The 6,019-nt window shown below is 50.7% G+C and overlaps 1 long non-coding RNA gene across 1 annotated transcript; it reads right to left on the reverse strand.

Annotated features, from left to right (window-relative positions):
- Window positions 1-96: 96 nt before the first annotated feature.
- On the reverse strand, window positions 97-5,809 carry LOC140848377 (uncharacterized). Its single transcript, XR_012129152.1, has 2 exons — window positions 5,229-5,809; window positions 97-3,346 (listed from the first exon to the last, which is right to left on the reverse strand). It is a non-coding gene; the product is annotated as an uncharacterized lncRNA (long non-coding RNA).
- Between the last annotated feature and the right edge of the window lie 210 nt (window positions 5,810-6,019).

Below are 6,019 nucleotides of genomic sequence, written 5' to 3' on the forward strand. Positions count from 1 at the left end.
AACTGGCCTGTGACTTGAATGAGGCAGTGTAGTGATGCAGAATAATAATGGGCAATTCTTAGCTCCAGCTGCTATAACAAAATACCATAGACTGAGTGATGTCACCAATAGAAATTTATTTCTCCCAGTTCTGGAGGCTGGAAAGTCCAAGATCAAGGTGCTGGTAAGGTGTGGCTTCATTCTGAGGCCTCTTGCCTTGTCTCGTAGGTGGCTACCATCTTGCTGTGTGCTCACAAGGCCTCTGCTTTGTATGTGTGCTCAAGGGGGAGAGAGCACCCTCTCTGGTATCTCTTCCTCTTCTTTTAAGGGCACTAATCCTATTGTGAGGGCCCACCCTCATGACTCATCTAACCCTAATTATGTCCTGCTGGCTTTGTCTCCAAATACCTGTCACATCAGGGCTTAGGACTTCTACATATGAATTCTGGGGGATGAGAGTGATCAGCATAACAGCAATGACATACAGTAAGATTCTTAGCCTGAATAAAAGTCAGCCTGTTACCGTCTCTTCTCATATTTGATCAATCATCTATCTGAGAATGTGAGAGCATCATGTGACATGCAGGAGTACATAGATTTTACTTTACCAAGGTCAGTAGGTCACATATATTTTATGATTGAGCTTCATGATCTTTGGTGAAGAGGGTTAAATTCAGAGGTTGCAAATAGGACAGCAAGACAGCAAATCAACATTGAAATGTTACAAGATTTTACATAAAATTTGAGATTTGAGACTTCTCTTCAAACATTGTAAGGTATAACTCAGTCATGACATGTGACAGTGGCTGGAGCTGTGACTACCCACTGCTGGTCAGCCTTGTCCCCACCTGTCACCTGTGGTGGTGTTCCCTGGGAAGCCAGCTCTGAGATGGGGATTTATAGTCAGGAGATGTCAGGGAAGTGGTCTCAGGATCATCACTGGTAGTGGGGCTGAAGGAGGAAAGACTGGACAGAGAAACTGAATGGAAATGTGGTGGATCCAGTCACAACCAAGGGCTCAGCCCATCCCTCAGGGGGTGGGATGGTTTTCGGGGTTGTCCTGATTCAAGGGAAGGAGCCAGACTTTTATAACCCTCATGACCATCACTGAATGTGGGATGTCCCCAGGAAGAGGCATGACTTTGGGCAAGATGGCTACTTCCAGCTGAGGGCAAACCCCAGAGAGGGGCTCTGTGGAGACCCCCCGGCATGCACGCTCCTGGCAGCGTGTCTCCCTGCAGGGGATCTGGCCAGCACACCGCAGCGTGCAGTACACCTCTCTCCGTGTCCTCCCTGAGCCGGAAGCCAAGTGTCCCGTGTCATTTTGAGTTCTTTCCACTGTTGTTGTCTCATGGTAGAGATCGTTTCTCTTACACCTATGTCTCTAGCAAAAGTAGCAATGAAACCCCCAGGGAAGGCTGTCTGGTTCAAGAAAAAAGGGAGAACACATTGGTCTTCTTGGAAGGTAAGAGTATTCATTCCTATGTGATTGCTTTCCAAGAACTCCGCCTACTTCACTTGCTCCCGTGACTTGCCTAGCCCCTGTGAGTGCTGGGGTGTGTGACCCCGGGGATGGCTTGGGCAGGGCCCGGAGTCATGGGAGCTGATTAGCTCATCGTCCTCTGGCAAGGAGCCTTTTCAACAGAAACCAGAATTCCATTGACTACATTGTTCTTCTCTGCATTTACCCTCAAGTGGACCAGGCTGGGCTGGAAGGGCTTTTGAATGGAGTTCCTTTAGAGTAATTGATTCTGCAGACCCCTTTGGTGGATACTTCTGGTTTTTGACTGGCTCTCACAGAGCAATAATGTGTGATGTATTTCTGTGTAACATATCACTCCAAAATCCAGTGACTGAAAACAACAACAATGTATTGGTTCCCAGTATTCCATGGTGTAGGAGGTCAGACAGGGCTCAGCTAGGTGGTTCTGCTGCTCCAAGTGATGTCCACTGGGATCACATATGTGGGCTACATTCAGCTGGGAGCTTGACTGGGGCCGAAATGCCCAGAAGGGCCTCATTCCCCAGGCACTCTCTGTATGGCCTCTCATTCTCTGGGTGTCTGGTTTATGGCATGGCTGCTGAGCAACAAGAGCAAAAGCAGAAACTGCAAGACCTTTTAAACCCTAGGCCTGGAACTGGCACAAGCGATGTTTGCGGCATGCTACTGGTCAGAGGAACTCATAAGACTAGTTCAGAGTCAAGGAAATAGACCCCACCATTCAACGGAGGAGCAAAGAATGAATGGCTATTTTAAATGTAGTCCAGCCACATGATCCCACTTCCATAGGCTTCTGATGAATTACTACTAGAAGCCAAAAGAAGAAGCGGGGTGCACATAGCTATCCTTTTCATGCACCCCTTGTCTGGAAGCACACTTTGGAAACCCTTTTCTATGTTTATCAATATTGGCTGTAAATGCGCTGTTAGAGATACAGAAAGATGGGCTGTGTCCAGGGAGTTTTTCCAACACACCCTCGGGAGGAGTGTGGAACAATTCTGTGTATCTCAGCATCAGGAGGTTTTGACGTTTAGCTTAACATCACCCAATTGCTCTCGGTTGTGACCATCATCACCATCTCATCATTATTGCCATCAGCAGCACCAAGCCTTTATTAGACACCTAACTGCATGTGGAATGATGCTAGGAGATGCAGGGCAGACAGGAATGCACAGCGCAGGCCCGCATGGGCTGGTGCCTGAGGCTTGATTGCAGGTGCCAGCGCTGCCATGGCTGCACATCAACAGGGAGAACGAGCATCTAAATGCACAATGGAGGCTCACACCATGGAAGGCTCATGGAAGGCAGCTTAGTGTTGGAGAAGCACAGCTCAGCATTTTGAGTCCAAGTTCTCCAGCTTCTGCTGGTTTCATAGGCTCCCAGTCAGTTTGCAGAAAATTAATTTGCAGAACAACCCCTCTGCTGAAACCGTGAGATAGAGTCCTCAGTCGGGGTCTGAGCAGAATCTGGTTTCACCACCAAAGGCAGAAGCAGGACAAGGAGCAGCGGCAGGACACAGGGAAGATGCCGCACGGTGTAGCACAGGCTTTCATACAGAAGATGTAATGTGATGCGCAAGTGCGGGAGCCCTGAGGCGTGAAAGAACAGGAGGGCCCATGGTTAGGGACACTCGGCCAAGGAATTTAGAGCAAACGGACTGCAGTCAAAACACGGGAGGGAAGCTATAGTAACTCTAAGGAACACAGGACTCCTGTGAATCATCTGTAAGCTCAGTGAGCTGATCCCTCAGCCAGTGGACCCCGCAGCAAGTTGATTTTTGGTGACTCAGCTGGGATCCATGAGCTGCTCTATGACCTGGAGCACATTTTCTCACTGGTGAAGTGAAGATGACCTGGTCGTTGCCACCTTGAAAAATAATAAAATGTATGAGAAAGTGCTTTGGAAAATGTAAACTAACTAAAACTATGAGTCTTTAAAGAGAGGATGTGGATAAAATGAGAGTTCCTGTGGCCAGGATTCTTACCTGGCCCTGGTTGACTAGCTCACTGCACACCTGTGGGCAATATATGGCTGTTGACTCCATAAAAAGAGCTCCGCCCAGTGTTCTGGGTGCGACACGGTGGCAGGGCTGCAAGGCTGCAGGAGAGCAGAAGAGAGGCTGGAGTGGTGGCAGCACCAAGAGCAGAGGCCCAGAGGATGGCTGTGAGGGATGGCTGTGCAGGCAGAGATAGAGGACAGCTGTGTAGACAGAGCGGCCCAGAGACAGAGACTGGCTTGCTGCATGCAGACTTGCTCTGAGTGAATGGGATTTAGTGACTGACCTGCCACCTGGAAATAAAGTTGGGTATAACTCTTTCACTCCCAGAACGTTTTGCTGTCAATTTCTTTGGTCACATTGAATCCATAGCGAACTTGCCCGGGGTGGAAACCCATTGGCAAGACAGAGGAGTAAGTACATTTTAGTGGCAGTGGCTGTAAAGTAGGTCACAGAGAACCTGGGTTGAGTTACATTTGTCTGAGAGAGTGTGGAACCGTACAGAAAGGCCTCTCTGCCTTGGGGCCTCTCTCCCCTGAGAAGCAGGTCCTGCTTGTTCTGGGGAGATCTCATAGAAAAAGACTTTCAGGGGCTTCCTATTATGCTCAAAATGTTCTTCCAGAAGTTCACTTCATCTGCATTTACCTTTGATCTGTTTGGAGTACTCTGCCTACCCTTGTATGGGCTGGAAATTGAAGGAGATGATCTTCCCATAAGAAGATGGATATTTTACCCTGAGTTGCACATTTCATCTAGAGGATATGGGATACCGGGGATGCCAAGCATATTGTTGCCTGGATAGGCTGGAGAGCCCACCCAGATGTCCCTGAGTTGACAAGAATGGCTACGCTCGACACAGGCCAACCCCAGGAGCACCTGAACTCTATCTACTTCCTTTTCCTCCCCCATCTCTGATATAAGCAGAAATCGTACACCATGACTCATTCACTCAGCCTTTCAGCTAACTTTCTTGGAAACCCATAAAGCACTGGGCATTGTGCCAGGCCTGAGGATGCTAGCACCCCATCCTTAGGACAACTAAGAACAATTTCAGAAAAAAAGGAATGCAGCTGGCAAGCAGGGAATGCAACCCTGAGCCAGTTCCCCTATCAGGTTAAGTTTTTCAACCTCCCAGTGCACTGGCCAGCCAGGCTGTCCTCAGACAAGCCTGGCCACGTCATCTGCCTGTGCCCTTGAGACAAGATGAATGAGGTCTTGCAGGGGTGAGGCAGCTGGTGGGAAAGACTGGGCCCCGGATTACACTCAGAACCCCTGGGCAGGTATGTGTCAGCCCATTCGCTTTCAAACCACTCAGCAGCCAGCCCATGTGCTTGGAGCCCAGCTCTCCCACCCCAGAGAACCTGAGCCTCAGGGCCCAGCACAGTCCCTCTATGGAGAAAGTGAAGGTTCCTGTGGCCAGGATTCTCACCTGGCCCCGGTTGGCTTGCTCACCACTCACGTGTGGGCAATACGTTATTATTGACTCTACATAAAGAGCTCCGCCCAGTGCTCTGAGCAACACGGTGGCACGGGAAAGCAGGAGAGCAGACCACACTGGAGGGGTGGCAGGGACGAGGACAAGAGACTGAGATGGCTGTGGGGGCAGAGAGGCCCCGAGGCAGAGACCCGCTTGCTGTCTGCAGACTCGCTCTGAGTGGAAGGTATTCTAGTGACTGACCTGCCACCATGGAAATAAAGTTGGGTATAAACTCTTTCACCTCAAGAACGTCCTACTGTCATTTTTTTGGTTACCTTGAATCCATAGTGAACTGCCTGGGGCTGAAATCCACTGGCAAGACATCCTCCCACGTGGGCAGCATCGTCCCCTGTGAGGAGGTGTCCTGTGCTCTCTCCTCTCGTCCAGTCTTCACTTCCATAAGAATACCTGCGACACGGTCTGCCCCACCGCAGGACTACGAACTGCTCAAAGCCAGACAGGTGCGGGATCAGTTGCCGTTGCTTCCTTGGGCCTGGCACAGTGCCTGCTGCTTTAGCGGCTTCTGTGGAAGTCAGCTGGAGGGCTGAGTGAATGGATCATGGCGAAGGTGGGGGAGGAAAAGGACGTGAAGTGCCGGCCCTCTGGGGCTGGCCAGGTTGGGCACCACCACGACCTGCTAATGGTAGAGCTCCTCAAAGCAGCTTCTCTTGTCTACACCACTTGTCTAGGTGAGTTCATCTGGTCCCAGGGCTTAAAATTCCAGCTATACCCAGCTGAAGCCCAAGTATGTATCTGTAGCCATGGCCTCATGTGGAGGACGCTGCAGCTGCTCTGCACAGTCCTCTGCTGTCCCTGCCACTGGCTGTCCCTCCCCTGGCTCCTAAGAGTGGTACTGCTGCATGCCTGTGACTGTTGTCAGAGGCCTGTCTGCTGCAGGTGTTGAGTGTGGGAGGCCTGGAGTTCCCAGCTTCTGGGAGGAGGCCCTAGCTATCTGCTGATGGCGCAGCATCAGGGTGCCTCCAGGTAGGACAACTGGAGGTGCCCCTCTCATGCCCCAGAGTGCCCCTGAGCTGCAGGCTGTAAGCTTGGGAATCCCACCTGAACT

The sequence above is a fragment of the Manis javanica genome, chromosome 3 (assembly GCF_040802235.1).
Source record: "Manis javanica isolate MJ-LG chromosome 3, MJ_LKY, whole genome shotgun sequence".
Lineage (NCBI taxonomy): Eukaryota > Metazoa > Chordata > Mammalia > Pholidota > Manidae > Manis > Manis javanica.